General features: G+C 42.0%; 1 protein-coding gene across 4 annotated transcripts in view; it reads left to right on the forward strand.

Moving 5' to 3' along the window:
• The window catches only part of PPP1R12A (protein phosphatase 1 regulatory subunit 12A), an 875,274-nt gene that overhangs the window by 418,113 nt on the left and 439,831 nt on the right, over window positions 1–17,330 (forward strand). The gene's annotated exons all lie outside the window — the stretch shown is intronic.

Consider the following 17,330-nt stretch of genomic DNA (forward strand, 5'->3'; position numbering starts at 1 on the left):
TTGAGGGAGTCTCTCTCTTGGTGGCTCTGTCCAGACCAGCTGTCCCAGGGAACATCCTTCCTCAGACCATCTTGGGAGATTGTGACTATGGACTCGAGTCTCTCAGGTTGGAGAGCGGTTTGGGGTGCCAGGAAGGCACAGGGCAGGTGTAATCGGAAGGAGTCTCTTCTCCCGATCAACATCCTGCAACTTCTGACAATCTTCAATGCTCTGGAGGCTTGGCCTCTCCTGGTTCTGTCCAAGTTCATCAGATTCCAGTCAAACAACATTACCTCGGTGGCCTACATCAATCACCAGGGGGGAATGAGAAGCTCCCTGGCCATCAGGGAAGTATCTCGGTTTCTGGAGTGGGCGAAAGCCCACGAATGCTCGTTATCGGCGATCCACATCCCGGGTGTGGACAACAGGGAAGTGGACTTTCTCAGCAGACAATCTTTTCATCCGGGGAATTGTCTTCACCCCGAAGTGTTTACGGAGATTTACAACAGTTGGAGGCTCCGGAGATGGATCTCATGGCATCCAGACTCGACTTCAAGCTACTCAGATACGGGTTGCCGTCCAGGGACCCCCAGGCAGAGCTGGTAGATGCCTTAGCAGTGCCTTGGGGATTGAACCTAGTGTACATATTTCCACCGTTAACACTTCTACCTCGTGTAGTGGCACGCATCAAACAGGAGCAAGCGTCAACTATTCTGATTGCTCCATCGTGGCCACGGAGGACGTGGTTTGCGGACCTAGTGGGGATATAATCGTCCCCTCCATGGAGGTTGCCCTGTCGCAGGGATCTGCTGGTACACGGCCCCTTTCTGCATCAGAATCTAGATTCTCTGAGGCTGACTGTGTGGAGATTGAACGCTTAGTCTAAGCCAGAAGGGTTTTTTCTGAGAGGGTGATTGATACTCATTCAAACCAGGAAGCCGGTCACCCGTCGCATCTATCATAAGGTATGGAGGACCTACTTACTCTGGTGTGAATCTCGTGGAGATTCCTGACATAAGGTCAGGGCCTCCAGAATTCTTTCCTTCCTCCAGGACGGTCTGGAGAAGGGACTTGCCGCCAGTTCCTTAAGGAGACAGATTTCGGCTCTATCTGTGCTGTTACACAAGAAGCTTGCTGAGCTCCCTGATATTCAGTCTTTTGTTCAGGCTCTTTCCAGAATCAAGCCTGTGTTTAGACATTCTGCTCCTCCTTGGAGTTTGAATTTGGTTCTGAAGGTTTTGCAGGGGCCTCTGTTTGAGCCTATGCATTCTCTTGACTTTAAGACTGTCTTAGAAGGTTCTTTTTCTACTGGCCGTTGCTTCGGCACGCAGAGTGTCTGAATTAGCAGCCTTACAATTTGAGCCTCATTATCTAGTTTTCCATGCGGATAAGGCTGTCCTTCGCACTGGACTGAGATTTCTCCCTAAGGTGGTGTCTGATCGCAATATTAATCAGGAGATTGTGGTTCCTTCCTTGTGTCCTAAACCTGCTTCTTCAAAGGAACGGTTACTTCATAACTTGGATGAAGCAGAGCTGTCTATATAGCTCCACCCCTAACTGCCACCTCCAGTCATTCTTTTGCAGCTCTCGACAAGAAAGGAAGTATCGAGAGATGTGGTGACTTAGTGTAGTTTTTACCTTCAATCAAAAGTTTATTTTTAAACGGTACCGGCGTTGTACTGTTTTTACTCTCAGGCAGAAATTGGAAGAAGACTTCTGCCTGGAGGTTTGATGAACTTAGCGGTTTGTAACTAAGGTCCATTGCTGTTCTCTCACATAACTGAAGAGTATGGAAAGAAAACTTCAGTTGGGGGGGCGTTCTGCAGATTGCCTGCTTTGAGGTATGTTCAGTATGTTTTTTTCTAGAGAGATAAGGTCTAGAAAATGCTGACAGTTGCCTGGTATATTTAAGGTAAGCCTGATACAGTGATTTAACAACAACTGGGATCATGCTTGCAAAAAGGGATAATATTCATGTTAATACTCATATTACTTAGTGTAAAAACGTTTGCATGATTTATAAATAAAAACGTTTTCTCTTGTTAAGTGTATCCAGTCCACGGATCATCCATTACTTGTGGGATATTCTCCTTCCCAACAGGAAGTTGCAAGAGGATCACCCACAGCAGAGCTGCTATATAGCTCCTCCCCTCACTGCCATATCCAGTCATTCTCTTGCAACTCTCAACAAAGATAGAGGTAGTAAGAGGAGAGTGGTGTATTCACTCACTCTTGCCACCTATCAGCGATCCATATCCCGGGCGTAGAGAACTGGGAGGCGGATTTTCTAAGTCGTCAGACTTTTCATCTGGGGGAGTGGGCGCTCCATCCGGAGGGGTTTGCTCAATTGGTCCATCGTTGGGGCAAACCAGAACTGGATCTCATGGCGTCTCGCCAGAACGCCAAGCTTCCTTGTTACGGATCCAGGTCCAGGGACCCAGAAGCGACGCTGGTAGATGCTCTAGCAGCTCCTTGGTTCTTCAACCTGGCTTATGTGTTTCCACCGTTTCCTCTGCTCCCCCGACTGATTGCCAAAATCAGACAGGAGAGAGCATCAGTGATTCTGATAGCGACTGCGTGGCCACGCAGGACCTGGTATGCAGATCTGGTGGACATGTCATCCTTTCCACCATGGACTCTGCCTCTGAGAAAAAGACCTTCTAATTCAAGGTCCTTTCAATCATCCAAATCTAATTTCTCTGAGACTGACTGCATGGAGATTGAACGCTTGATCCTATCAAAGCGTGGCTTCTCCGAGTCAGTCATTGATACCTTAATACAGGCACAAAAGCCTGTCACCAGGAAAATCTACCACAAGATATGGCGAAAATATCTTCTTTGGTGTGAATCCAAGAATTACTCATGGAGTAGGGTTAGGATTCCTAGGATATTGTCCTTCCTCTAAGAGGGTTTGGACAAAGGATTATCAGCTAGTTCTTTAAAGGGACATATTTCTGCTCTGTCTATTCTTTTACACAAGCGTCTGGCAGAAGTTCCAGACGTTCAGGCATTTTGTCAGGCTTTAGTTAGAATTAAGCCTGTGTTTAAACCTGTTGCTCCTCCATGGAGCTTAAACTTGGTTCTTAAAGTTCTTCAAGGGGTTCCGTTTGAACCGCTCCATTCTATTGATATCAAACTTTTATCATGGAAAGTTCTATTTCTGATGGCTATTTCCTCAGCTCGAAGAGTCTCTGAGTTATCTGCCTTACATTGTGATTCTCCTTATCTGATCTTTCATTCAGATAAAGTAGTTCTGCGTACAAAACCTGGGTTTTTACCCAAGGTGGTTTCTAACAAGAATATCAATCAAGAGATTGTTGTTCCGTCATTGTGTCCTAATCCTTCTTCAAAGAAGGAACGTCTTTTGCATAATCTAGACGTAGTCCGTGCCTTGAAGTTTTACTTACAAGCTACTAAAGATTTTCGTCAAACATCTAACCTGTTTGTTGTTTACTCTGGACAGAGGAGAGGTCAAAAGGCCTCGGCAACCTCTCTTTCTTTTTGGCTTCGGAGTATAATCCGTTTAGCCTATGAGACTGCTGGACAGCAGCCCCCTGAAAGGATTACAGCTCATTCTACTAGAGCTGTGGCTTCCACCTGGGCCTTTAAAAATGAGGCTTCTGTTGAACAGATTTGCAAGGCTGCGACTTGGTCTTCGCTTCATACCTTTTCAAAATTTTACAAATTTGATACTTTTGCTTCTTCGGAGGCTGTTTTTGAGAGAGAGGTTCTACAGGCAGTGGTTCCTTCCGTTTAAGTTCCTGCCTTGTCCCTCCCATCATCCGTGTACTTTAGCTTTGGTATTGGTATCCCACAAGTAATGGATGATCCGTGGACTGGATACACTTAACAAGAGAAAACATAATTTATGCTTACCTGATAAATTTATTTCTCTTGTAGTGTATCCAGTCCACGGCCCGCCCTGTCCTTTTAAGGCAGGTCTAAATTTTAATTAAACTACAGTCACCACTGCACCCTATGGTTTCTCCTTTCTCGTCTTGTTTCGGTCGAATGACTGGATATGGCAGTGAGGGGAGGAGCTATATAGCAGCTCTGCTGTGGGTGATCCTCTTGCAACTTCCTGTTGGGAAGGAGAATATCCCACAAGTAATGGATGATCCGTGGACTGGATACACTACAAGAGAAATACATTTATCAGGTAAGCATAAATTATGTTTTTTCTCTGAGGGTGATAAATCTTTATTTGGGGCCTAATTTCCACATGGCTTGTTAGATTACTCCTAGGAGTACTTTTTTAAGGCCCTCTGACTTTGAGTGCATGGTAGGGAGGGGCCTATTTTCAAGCTCTAAATGTGCAGTTGATTTTCAGTCTGAGACATCCAGCTTCCCTGAAGGAGTCCTCTGGCTTATAGGACCTCTATAGAGGGTTTTGTTCCTGCAAAAATCGTTTTTAAGGGCAGGTAGGAGCCACAACACAGCTCTGGCAGTGTGTTTGACTGTTAACAGGTTTAATGTTTTTCTAATTCGTTTTTGGGCCTGAAGGGTTAATCATCCATTTGCAAGTGGGTGCAATTCTGCTTTAGTCCCTTATGCACACTGTAAAAATTTCGTAGAGTTTACTACTTTTTTTCACTGTTTTGCAGTTTATGTGGTAGTTTTTTTCTCTTAAAGGCACAGTACCGTTTTTTATTATTGCTTTTTTCACATTTAGTGTTTTCCAAGCTTGCTAGTCTCATTACTAGTCTGTTAAACATGTCTGACATAGTGGAAACTCCTTGTTCATTTTGTTTAGAAACCATTGTGGAACCCCCTCTTAGAATGTGTACCAAATGCACTGACCTTTCTATAAGTTATAAAAACCATATTATGGCTTTTAAAGATTTATCACCTGAGGTTTCTGAGACTGACAAAAGGGAGGTTATGCCATCTAGCTCTCCCCACGTGTCAGCACCTATAACTCCCGCTCAAGGGACGCCAAGTACATCTAGCGCGTCCAATGCGTTTACTTTACAAGATATGGCGGCAGTTATGAATCATACCCTCACAGAGGTATTGTCCAAATTGCCAGGGTTACAAGGAAAGCGAGACAGCTCTGGGGCTAGAACAAATACAGAGCTCTCTGACGCTTTAGTAGCTATGTCTGATATACCCTCACAATGTGCAGAAGTTGAAGCAGGAGAGCTTCTATCTGTGGGTGACTTCTCTGATTCAGAAAAGGCGTTACTTCAATCTGACTCTGAAATGACAGCATTTAAATTTAAGCTTGAACACCTCCGCGTGTTGCTCAGGGAGGTTTTAGCGACTCTGGATGACTGTGACACCATTGTAGTCCCAGAGAAATTGTGTAAAATGGACAAATACTTTGCAGTGCCTGTTTACACTGATGTTTTTCCAATCCCTAAGAGGTTTTCAGAAATTATTACTAAGGAATGGGATAGACCAGGTGTGCCGTTCTCTCCCCCTCCTGCTTTTAAGAAAATGTTTCCTATAGATGCCGCTACACGGGACTTGTGGCAGACGGTCCCTAAGGTGGAGGGAGCAGTCTCTACCCTAGCTAAGCGTACAACTATTCCTGTCGAGGACAGTTGTGCTTTCCTAGATCCTATGGATAAGAAATTTAGAGGGTTTCCTTAAGAAAATCTTTATACAACAAGGTTTTATACTCCAGCCTCTTGCATGCATTGCCCCAGTCACTGCTGCAGCGGCTTTCTGGTTCGAGTCTCTGGAGGAGGCTTTACAGGTAAAGACCCCGTTAGATGATATCCTTGACAGGCTTAAAGCTCTTAAGTTAGCCAATTCATTTATTTCTGACGCCGTTTTTCATTTAACCAAGCTAACGGCTAAAAATTCAGTTTTTGCCATTCAGGCACGTAGGGCGCTATGGCTTAAATCCTCGTCAGCTGATGTCACTTCAAAGTCTAAACTTCTCAAGATCCCCTTCAAAGGGCAGACCCTATTTGGGCCTGGACTGAAGGAGATAATTTCTGATATTACTGGAGGAAAAGGCCACGCCCTTCCCCAGGATAGGTCCAACAAGTTAAGGACCAAACAGACTAATTTTCGTTCCTTTCGAAACTTCAAGAGTGGCACAGCTTCATCTTCCTCTTCTACAAAACAAGAGGGAAATTTTGCCCAGTCCAAGCCAGTCTGGAGACCTAACCAGGCTTGGAACAAGGGGAAACAGGCCAAAAAGCCTGCTGCTGCCTCTAAGACAGCATGAAGGAGTAGCCCCCGATCCGGCACCGGATCTAGTGGGGGGCAGACTTTCTCTCTTCGCCCAGGCTTGGGCAAGAGACGTCCAGGATCCCTGGGCTCTGGAGATCGTTTCCCAGGGATATCTTCTGGATTTCAAAGCTTCATCTCCAAAGGGGAGATTTCATCTCTCACAATTATCTGCAAACCAGATAAAGAGAGAGGCATTCTTACATTGCGTTCAAGACCTACTAGTTATGGGAGTGATCCACTCAGTTCCAAAGGAGGAACAGGGGAAGGGCTTCTATTCAAATCTGTTTATAGTTCCCAAGAAAGAGGGAACTTTATGACCAATCTTGGATCTCAAGATCCTAAACAAATTTCTCAGGGTCCCATCCTTCAAGATGGAGACCATTCAAACCATGCTACCTATGATCCAGGGGGGTCAATATATGACTACCGTGGATTTAAAGGATGCTTATCTACATATTCCGATACACAGGGATCATCATCAGTTTCTCAGGTTCGCCTTCCTAGACAGGCATTACCAGTTTGTGGCTCTTCCCTTCGGGTTAGCCACCGCACCAAGAATCTTTACGAAGGTTCTAGGGTCCCTTCTGGCGGTTCTAAGACCGCGGGGCATAGCAGTAGCCCCTTACCTAGACGACATCCTGATACAGGCGTCAACTTTTCAAATCACCAGGTCCCAAATGGACATTGTTCTGGCATTCCTAAGGTCTCACGGGTGGAAGGTGAACGAAGGAAAGAGTTCTCTCTCACCTCTCACAAGAGTTTCCTTCCTAGGAACTCTGATAGATTCAGTAGAAATGAAGATTTATCTGACAGAGGTCAGGTTGTCAAAACTTCTAACTTCCTGCCGTGCTCTTTATTCCATTTCTCGTCCGTCAGTGGCTCAGTGTATGGAGGTAATCGGATTAATGAGGCATGCTCAATCAGTGGAATGGGGATTACACATATTTGTCCCCTCTACTAAATCTGGATCAAGAGACCAGGGATTCTCTTCTCTGGTGGCTATCTCGGGTCCATCTGTCCAAGGGAATGAGTTTCTGCAGGCCAGAATGGACTATAGTAACAACAGATGCCAGCCTTCTGGGCTGGGGTGCAGTCTGGAACTCCTTGAAGGCTCAGGGTTCATGGACTCAGGAGGAGGCCCTCCTTCCGATAAACATTCTGGAACTAAGAGCGATATTCAATGCTCTTCAGGCTTGGCCTCAGCTAGCTGCGGTCAGGTTCATCAGATTTCAGTCGGACAACATCACAACTGTAGCCTATATCAACCATCAGGGGGAAACAAGGAGCCCCCTGGCAATTTTGGAGGTTTCAAAGATAATTCTATGGGCAGAGGTTCACTCTTGCCATCTCTCAGCTATCCATATCCCAGGAGTAGAGAACTGGGAGGCGGATTTTCTAAGTCGGAAGACTTTTCATCCGGGGGAGTGGGAGCTCCATCCGGAGGTATTTGCCCAGTTGATCCAACTTTGGGGCAAACCAGAACTGGATCTCATGGCGTCTCGTCAGAACTCCAAGCTTCCTTGTTACGGGTCCAGGTCCAGGGATCCCAAGGCAGCGCTGATAGATGCTCTAGCAGCGCCCTGGTCCTTCAGCCTGACTTATGTGTTTCCACCGTTTCCTCTGCTCCCTTGTCTGATTGCCAAGATCAAGCAGGAGAGAGCTTCGGTGATCTTGATAGCCCCTGCGTGGCCACGCAGGACTTGGTATGCACATCTGGTGGACATGTCATCCTTTCCACCATGGTCTCTGCCGCTAAGGCAGGACCTTCTACTTCAAGGTCCCTTCAAACATCCAAATCTAATTTCTCTACGTCTGACTGCTTGGAGATTGAACGCTTGATTCTATCAAAGCGTGGTTTTTCCGAATCGGTCATTGATACCTTAATTCAGACTCGAAAGCCTGTCACCAGGAAAATCTATCATAAGATATGGTGTAAATATCTTCATTGGTGTGAATCCAAGGGTTACTCATGGAGTAAGGTCAGGATTCCTAGGATATTATCTTTTCTCCAAGAAGGATTGGAGAAGGGTTTGTCAGCTAGTTACTTAAAGGGGCAGATTTCTGCTCTGTCTATTCTTTTGCACAAACGTCTGGCTGAGGTTCCAGACGTTCAGGCGTTTTGTCAGACTTTAGTTAGAATCAAGCCTGTGTTTAAACCTGTTGCTCCGCCATGGAGTTTAAATTTAGTTCTTAAAGTTCTTCAAGGGGTTCCGTTTGAACCTTTGCATTCCATAGATATTAAGCTCTTATCCTGGAAGGTTCTGTTTTTAGTAGCTATCTCCTCGGCTCGAAGAGTTTCGGAGTTATCTGCTTTACAATGTGATTCCCCTTATCTGATTTTCCATGCAGATAAGGTAGTGTTACGTACCAAACCTGGGTTTCTTCCTAAGGTGGTATCTAATAAGAATATCAATCAGGAGATTGTTGTTCCTCCACTATGTCCTAATCCTTCTTCAAAGAAGGAACGTCTTTTACACAATCTTGATCTGGTTCGTGCTTTAAAGTTTTATTTACAAGCTACGAAAGATTTTCGTCAAACATCTGCTTTGTTTGTTTTCTACTCTGGACAGAGGAGAGGCCAAAAGGAGTATAAGAAGTATAATACGTTTAGCTTATGAGACTGCTGGCCAGCAGCATCCTGAAAGAATTACAGCTCATTCTACTAGAGCAGTAGCTTCCACATGGGCTTTTAAACATGAGGCTTCTGTTGAACAGATTTGTAAGGCGGCTTGATACCTTTTCTAAATTCTATAAATTTGATACTTTTGCTTCTTCGGAGGCTATTTTTGGGAGAAAGGTCTTACAGGCAGTGGTGCCTTCCGTTTAAGTTCCTGCCTTGTCCCTCCCTTCATCCGTGTCCTAAAGCTTTGGTATTGGTATCCCACAAGTAATGGATGAACCCGTGGACTGGATACACCTTTACAAGAGAAAACAAAATTTATGCTTACCTGATTTCTCTTGTGGTGTATCCAGTCCACGGCCCGCCCTGTCATTTTAAGGCAGGTGTTTTTTATTTTTAAACTACAGTCACCACTGCACCCTATAGTTTCTCCTTTTTCTTGCTTGTCTTCGGTCGAATGACTGGGGGTGGCAGTTAGGGGAGGAGCTATATAGACAGCTCTGCTGTGTGTGTCCTCTTGCAGCTTCCTGTTGGGAAGGAGAATATCCCACAAGTAATGGATGAACCCGTGGACTGGATACACCACAAGAGAAATACATTTATCAGGTAAGCATAAATTTTGTTTTACAAAGTTTTACAAATTTGATGTTTTTGCTTCGGCTGAAGCAGCTTTTGGGAGAAAGGTTTTGCAGGATGTGGTGCCCTCTGAATAGGGTCCGCCTCCTTTTTACCCTCCAAATTTTCATTCAGTGTCCTCTAGAGCTTGGGTATTTCCCACAAGTAATGAATGAAGCCATGGACTCTTCTCGTATTAGATGGAAAACATAAATTATGCTTACCGGATTTCATTTCCATAGTTACAAGGGGAGTCCAGGGCTCCCGCACGGTACTCCGTTGGGCGGACCTAAATTTCTTTTGTTTCTTCTGGCACCTTTTATACCCTGATATTTCTCCTACTGTTCCTTGTTACCTCGGCAGAATGACTGGGGGATAAGGGGAGTGGGGGAGGTATTTTAGCCTTTGGCTGGGGTGTCTACCTCCTCCTGATGGCCAGGTTCTGTATTTCTAACAAGTAATGAATGAAGCCGTGGACTCTCCTCGTAACGATGGAAATTAAATTATCAGGTAAGCATAATTTATTACCCATTCTTCAGTTTTGCATAACCAACAGTTATATTAAAGGGACATTATACACTAGATTTTTTCTTTGCATAAATGTTTTGTAGATGATCCATTTATATAGCCCAAACAGTTGGGGGTTTTTTAAAACAAAAATGTATAGTTTTGCTTATTTTTAAATAACATTGCTCTGATTTTCAGACTCCTAACCAAGCCCCAAAGTTTTAGAATACTGATGTATACCTACTCCAGTGTGCTGCTGTTTGTGTAAAGGGTCTTTTCATATGCAAAGGGAGGGGGTAGTGTCTGATATTTCCCACTTGCAGTGGGTGTTCCAGCTACCTTTTTAACAGAGCTAAACTGGGAGCTTCTAAGTAAGTTTTTAAACGGTTTTATACTGGATTTTTAGATCAGTATCTGTGCATCTTATTCTTTATAGTAGTGTCTATTATATGCAGTTACATGAAAATTGGTGTATACTGTCCCTTTAATATAATTTTTACCTCTGTGATTACCTTGTATCTAAGCCTCTGCAGACTGCCTCCTTATTTTAGTTATTTTGACACTTGCATTTTAGCCAATCAGTGCTGACTCCTAGGTAACTCCACGTACATGAGCACTATGTTATCTAAATGGTACATATGAACTTACGCCTTCTAGTTGGGAAAATCATGTCAAAAGGCATTCAGATAAGAGCGGCCTTCAAGGGTTAAGACATTAGCATATTAACTACCTAGGTTTAGCTTTTAACTAAGAATACCAAGAAAACAAAGCAACATTGATGATAAAAGTAAATTGGAAAGTTGTTTAAAATTACATACCCTATCCGAATCATGATTTATCAAGTTTATTTTTTACAAGAATGTCCCTTTAAGAATCAAAATAGCTAATGCTTGTATATTGCAAACTTTATCTACACCTAAAGCTTTATTTAAATAGCTTATATTTGCATTTGACTACACTGTCCCTTTAAATCTCATGTGCCATTTTCAGACCATTCTTTCAGTTTTACAAATCCGTCAGGAGGGTAAATCCATCCTGTTCTGCATGGATTGTGGATTATTTTACATAATGTAGTATCTATAAAAATGGGAAAACATTATTTTCTACTCTTATCTTGGCCATGGGTAAGGATTTTGATCATTAGTCTCAAAAGCCATATCTGTGTACTGTATGTTCAATTAGTGTGATCCGCTTGCTACAACTTTTTGTTCCCCAATTTGTTTCCAAGCCCTTTTAATTTTGTACAATAGTTCCTTGTGATGCAATATCAAAATGTTTTGCAGCATTCTGAGACCACATGAACTTGATTGCCCTTTTCTAGGGTATTACTTCCATGTAGAAATGAGTTTAGATTATTTGGACATCAGTTTCTCATAAAACCATATTGATTTTCTGATTTACATGCCTTTTTGACTGCTTGAATGTAAGAGAATGCAGTAAGGAAGCTCTACATTATACGATAAAGTAAATACAATATCAATTAAGTACAAAAGTAGACATAATACTGAAAGTTTGCTATCCTGTTGACTTTATCATAGTTTTAGTTCAGAGGTTACAAACCATCCATTTTGCTGTGAGACACCTCTGGAATACTTTTGAAATTTGTAACAATTATTTTTATTTTGAGTGACCAAGTTTCTATAGCAACATAGCACAATGTGCATTACTAAAAACCTTGCATTTTGTGCTTCAGATGTATACCAGGATCAATTTAGGAATTTATTTTATTTAATCCTCACTTTTTTTTTGTATTGAAATTAATATGCATATGAAACTACAGTATAAACTTTATTAGCGGTATGGTGTGTTTTAAAGCAGATTTTGCTGTTGGCCAATAAAAACTCACCACTCCATTATCTGTTTACAAAATTAAATTTCTTTCATGTAATTAACAAGAGTCCATGAGCTAGTGACGTATGGGATATACATTCCTACCAGGAGGGGCAAAGTTTCCCAAACCTTAAAATGCCTATAAATACACCCCTCACCACACCCACAAATCAGTTTTTACAAACTTTGCCTCCAAGGGAGGTGGTGAAGTAAGTTTGTGCTAGATTCTACGTTGATATGCGCTCCGCAGCAAGTTGGAGCCCGGTTTTCCTCTCAGCGTGCAGTGAATGTCAGAGGGATGTGAGGAGAGTATTGCCTATTGAATGCAGTGATCTCCTTCTACGGGGTCTATTTCATAAGGTTCTCTGTTATCGGTCGTAGAGATTCATCTCTTACCTCCCTTTTCAGATCGACGATATACTCTTATATTTACCATTTCCTCTACTGATTCTCGTTTCAGTACTGGTTTGGCTTTCTACAAACATGTAGATGAGTGTCCTGGGGTAAGTAAGTCTTATTTTCTGTGACACTCTAAGCTATGGTTGGGCACTTTATTTATAAAGTTCTAAATATATGTATTCAAACATTTATTTGCCTTGACTCAGAATGTTCAACTTTCCTTATTTCCAGACAGTCAGTTTCATATTTGGGATTATGCTTTAAATTATCATATTTTGTCTTACCTCAAAAATTTGACTTTTTTCCCTGTGGGCTGTTAGGCTCGCGGGGGCTGAAAATGCTTCATTTTATTGCGTCATTTTTGGCGCGGATTTTTTTGGCGCAAAAATTCATTTCCGTTTCCGGCGTCATACGTGTCGCCGGAAGTTGCGTCATTTTTTGACGTTATTTTGCGCCAAAAATGTCGGCGTTCCGGATGTGGCGTCATTTTTGGCGCCAAAAGCATTTAGGCGCCAAATAATGTGGGCGTCTTATTTGGCGCCAAAAAATATGGGCGTCGCTTTTGTCTCCACATTATTTCAGTCTCATTTTTATTTGCTTCTGGTTGCTAGAAGCTTGATGTTTGGCATTTTTTTCCCATTCCTGAAACTGTCTTATAAGGAATTTGATTTATTTTGCTTTATATGTTGTTTTTTCTCTTACATATTGCAAGATGTCTCACGTTGCATCTGAGCCAGAAGATACTACAGGAAAACCACTGCCTGCTGGATCTACCAAAGCTAAGTGTATCTGCTGTAAACTTTTGGTAGCTATTTCTCCAGCTGTTGTTTGTATTAATTGTCATGACAAACTTGTTAAAGCAGATAATATTTCCTTTAGTGATGTACCATTGCCTGTTGCAGTTCCCTCAACATCTAAGGTGCAGAATGTTCCTGATAACATAAGAGATTTTGTTTCTGAATCCATAAAGAAGGCTTTGTCTGTTATTTCTCCTTCTAGTAAACGTAAAAAGTCTTTTAAATCTTCTCTCTCTACAGATGAATTTTTAAATGAACACCATCATTCTGATTCTTTGGACTCTTCTAGTTCAGAGGATTCTGTCTCAGAGATTGATGCTGATAAATCTTCATATTTATTTAAGATGGAATTTATTCGCTCTTTACTTAAAGAAGTACTAATTGCTTTAGAAATAGAGGATTCTAGTCCTCTTGATACTAATTCTATACGTTTGGATAAGGTTTTTAAAGCTCCTGCGGTTATTCCAGAAGTCTTTCCTGTTCCTAATGCTATTTCTGCAGTAATTGCTAAGGAATGGGATAAATTGGGTAATTCATTTACTCCTTCTAAACGTTTTAAGCAATTATATCCTGTTCCGCCTGACAGGTTAGAATTTTGGGACAAAATCCCTAAAGTTGATGGGGCTATTTCTACCCTTGCTAAACGTACTACCATTCCTACGTCAGATGGTACCTCGTTTAAGGATCCTTTAGATAGAAAAATTGAATCTTTTCTAAGAAAAGCTTATCTATGTTCAGGTAATCTTCTTAGACCTGCTATATCATTGGCTGATGTTGCTGCAGCTTCAACTTTTTGGTTGGAAACTCTAGCGCAACAAGTAACAAATCGTGATTCTCATGATATTATTATTCTTCTCCAGCATGCTAATAATTTCATCTGTGATGCCATTTTTGATATTATTAGAGTTGATGTTAGATTTATGTCTCTGGCTATCTTAGCCAGAAGAGCTTTATGGCTTAAGACTTGGAATGCTGATATGGCTTCTAAATCAACTCTACTTTCCATTTCTTTCCAGGGAAACAAATTATTTGGTTCTCAGTTGGATTCTATTATTTCAACTGTTACTGGTGGGAAAGGAACTTTTTTACCACAGGATAAAAAATCTAAAGGTAAAAACAGGGCTAACAATCGTTTTCGTTCCTTTCGTTTCAACAAAGAACAATAGCCTGATCCTTCGTCCTCAGGAGCAGTTTCAGTTTGGAAACCATCTCCAGTCTGGAATAAATCCAAGCCTGCTAGAAAGGCAAAGCCTGCTTCTAAGTTCACATGAAGGTACGGCCCTCATTCCAGTTCAGCTGGTAGGGGGCAGGTTACGTTTTTTCAAAGAAATTTGGATCAAATCTGTTCACAATCTTTGGATTCAGAACATTGTTTCAGAAGGGTACAGAATTGGTTTCAAGATGAGACCTCCTGCAAAGAGATTTTTTCTTTCCCATGTCCCAGTAAATCCAGTGAAAGCTCAAGCATTTCTGAATTGTGTTTCAGATCTAGAGTTGGCTGGAGTAATTATGCCAGTTCCAGTTCCGGAACAGGGGATGGGGTTTTATTCAAATCTCTTCATTGTACCAAAGAAGGAGAATTCCTTCAGACCAGTTCTGGATCTAAAATTATTGAATCGTTATGTAAGGATACCAACGTTCAAGATGGTAACTGTAAGGACTATATTGCCTTTTGTTCAGCAAGGGAATTATATGTCCACAATAGATTTACAGGATGCATATCTGCATATTCCGATTCATCCAGATCATTATCAGTTCCTGAGATTCTCTTTTCTAGACAAGCATTACCAATTTGTGGCTCTACCGTTTGGCCTTGCTACAGCTCCAAGAATTTTCACAAAGATTCTCGGTGCCCTTCTGTCTGTAATCAGAGAACAGGGTATTGTGGTATTTCCTTATTTGGACGATATCTTGGTACTTGCTCCGTCTTTACATTTAGCAGAGTCTCATACGAATCGACTTGTGTTGTTTCTTCAAGATCATGGTTGGAGGATCAATTTACCAAAAAGTTCTTTGATTCCTCAAACAAGGGTAACCTTTCTGGGTTTCCAGATAGATTCAGTGTCCATGACTCTGTCTTTAACAGACAAGAGACGTCTAAAATTGATTACAGCTTGTCGAAACCTTCAGTCACAATCATTCCCTTCGGTAGCCTTATGCATGGAAATTCTAGGTCTTATGACTGCTGCATCGGACGCGATCCCCTTTGCTCGTTTTCACATGCGACCTCTTCAGCTCTGTATGCTGAACCAATGGTGCAGGGATTACACGAAGATATCTCAATTAATATCTTTAAAACCGATTGTTCGACACTCTCTAACGTGGTGGACAAATCACCATCGTTTAATTCAGGGGGCTTCTTTTGTTCTTCCGACCTGGACTGTAATTTCAACAGATGCAAGTCTCACAGGTTGGGGAGCTGTGTGGGGATCTCTGACGGCACAAGGAGTTTGGGAATCTCAGGAGGTGAGATTACCGATCAATATTTTGGAACTCCGTGCAATTTTCAGAGCTCTTCAGTTTTGGCCTCTTCTGAAGAGAGAATCGTTCATTTGTTTTCAGACAGACAATGTCACAACTGTGGCATACATCAATCATCAAGGAGGGACTCACAGTCCTCTGGCTATGAAAGAAGTATCTCGAATTTTGGTTTGGGCGGAATCCAGCTCCTGTCTAATCTCTGCGGTTCATATCCCAGGTGTAGACAATTGGGAAGCGGATTATCTCAGTCGCCAAACGTTGCATCCGGGCGAATGGTCTCTTCACCCAGAGGTATTTCTTCAGATTGTTCAATTGTGGGGGCTCCCAGAGATAGATCTGATGGCCTCTCATCTAAACAAGAAACTTCCCAGGTATCTGTCCAGATCCCGGGATCCTCAGGCGGAGGCAGTGGATGCATTATCACTTCCTTGGAAGTATCATCCTGCCTATATCTTTCCGCCTCTAGTTCTTCTTCCAAGAGTAATCTCCAAGATTCTGAGGGAATGCTCGTTTGTTCTGCTAATAGCTCCGGCATGGCCTCACAGGTTTTGGTATGCGGATCTTGTCCGGATGGCATCTTGCCAGCCATGGACTCTTCCGTTAAGACCAGACCTTCTGTCACAAGGTCCTTTTTTCCATCCGGATCTGAAATCCTTAAATTTAAAGGTATGGAGATTGAACGCTTGATTCTTGGTCATAGAGGTTTCTCTGACTCCGTGATTAATACTATGTTACAGGCTCGTAAATCTGTATCTCGAGAGATATATTATAGAGTCTGGAAGACTTATATTTCATGGTGTCTTTCTCATCATTTTTCTTGGCATTCTTTTAGAATACCGAGAATTTTACAATTTCTTCAGGATGGTTTGGATAAGGGTTTGTCCGCAAGTTCTTTGAAAGGACAAATCTCTGCTCTTTCTGTTCTTTTTCACAGAAAGATTGCTATTCTTCCTGATATTCATTGTTTTGTACAAGCTTTGGTTCGTATAAAACCTGTCATTAAGTCAATTTCTCCTCCTTGGAGTTTGAATTTGGTTCTGGGAGCTCTTCAAGCTCCTCCGTTTGAACCTATGCATTCATTGGACATTAAATTACTTTCTTGGAAAGTTTTGTTCCTTTTGGCCATCTCTTCTGCTAGAAGAGTTTCTGAATTATCTGCTCTTTCGTGTGAGTCTCCTTTTCTGATTTTTCATCAGGATAAGGCGGTGTTGCGAACTTCTTTTGAATTTTTACCTAAAGTTGTGAACTCCAACAACATTAGTAGAGAAATTGTGGTTCCTTCATTATGTCCTAATCCTAAGAATTCTAAGGAGAAATCATTGCATTCTTTGGATGTTGTTAGAGCTTTGAAATATTATGTTGAAGCTACGAAATCTTTCCGTAAGACTTCTAGTCTATTTGTTATCTTTTCCGGTTCTAGGAAAGGCCAGAAAGCTTCTGCCATTTCTTTGGCATCTTGGTTGAAATCTTTAATTCATCTTGCCTATGTTGAGTCGGGTAAAACTCCGCCTCAAAGAATTACAGCTCATTCTACTAGGTCAGTATCTACTTCCTGGGCGTTTAGGAATGAAGCTTCGGTTGACCAGATCTGCAAAGCAGCAACTTGGTCTTCTTTGCATACTTTTACTAAATTCTACCATTTTGATGTATTTTCTTCTTCTGAAGCAGTTTTTGGTAGAAAAGTTCTTCAGGCAGCGGTTTCAGTTTGAATCTTCTGCTTATGTTTTTTGTTAAACTTTATTTTGGGTGTGGATTATTTTCAGCAGGAATTGGCTGTCTTTATTTTATCCCTCCCTCTCTAGTGACTCTTGTGTGGAAAGATCCACATCTTGGGTAGTCATTATCCCATACGTCACTAGCTCATGGACTCTTGTTAATTACATGAAAGAAAACATAATTTATGTAAGAACTTACCT

Source organism: Bombina bombina, chromosome 6 (assembly GCF_027579735.1).
Source record: "Bombina bombina isolate aBomBom1 chromosome 6, aBomBom1.pri, whole genome shotgun sequence".
NCBI classification, from domain to species: domain Eukaryota; kingdom Metazoa; phylum Chordata; class Amphibia; order Anura; family Bombinatoridae; genus Bombina; species Bombina bombina.